Below are 635 nucleotides of genomic sequence, written 5' to 3' on the forward strand. Positions count from 1 at the left end.
TTGGATGGCCCGCGTAGGTGGGGAGAGCCCTGGGTACTGTCACGAATTCCCGCCGCCCCGGCTGAACATGGATCGGGATCTTCATCCCACACCAAAAGCCGCTTCGATCCAGGAAACATTTATTGAGCACCTTCTGTGTGCACACCCTATCGAGGAAGGGAATTCGGAAACGAAAACGGAGAACAAAGAAAGGGCTAGACGAAAAGAAATAAAAATGGGGAAATGAAGGGGCCCAGAAGGGGAGGGAAACCCCGACCCAAAGCCTGCAGCCGGGGCAGAACAGCGCGCGGGCGGGGGTCCCGGGTGGCGGGCCCCTTCCACCGGCCCCAGCGCAGAGAGCGGGAAGGCGCGCCGCCTCGCCTGCAGCTACCGCCTCTCTGGAGCCGCGGCGCGTCTGCAGAGCGCGAGCCGTTGCTCATTACCGCAATTATGTTGCTCTAAATTTGCCTAGACCCTAAATTGCCAACTCGGGAGAGCCAGAACACCCCGGAGGAGCCCGGGCAGGAGGAGACACCCGATCCAGTCCTCCCATTCCTCCATCCCGGATGAGCGGAAGAAGCCAGGGGAAGACCACGAGCTGAGAAAACTCGGACCCACTGGGTATTCCCTGGGACCTTCCCCGGGATGGAGGAATG

Source organism: Marmota marmota, unplaced genomic scaffold (assembly GCF_001458135.2).
Source record: "Marmota marmota marmota unplaced genomic scaffold, marMar, whole genome shotgun sequence".
In the NCBI taxonomy this organism is placed as follows: Eukaryota; Metazoa; Chordata; class Mammalia; order Rodentia; family Sciuridae; genus Marmota; species Marmota marmota.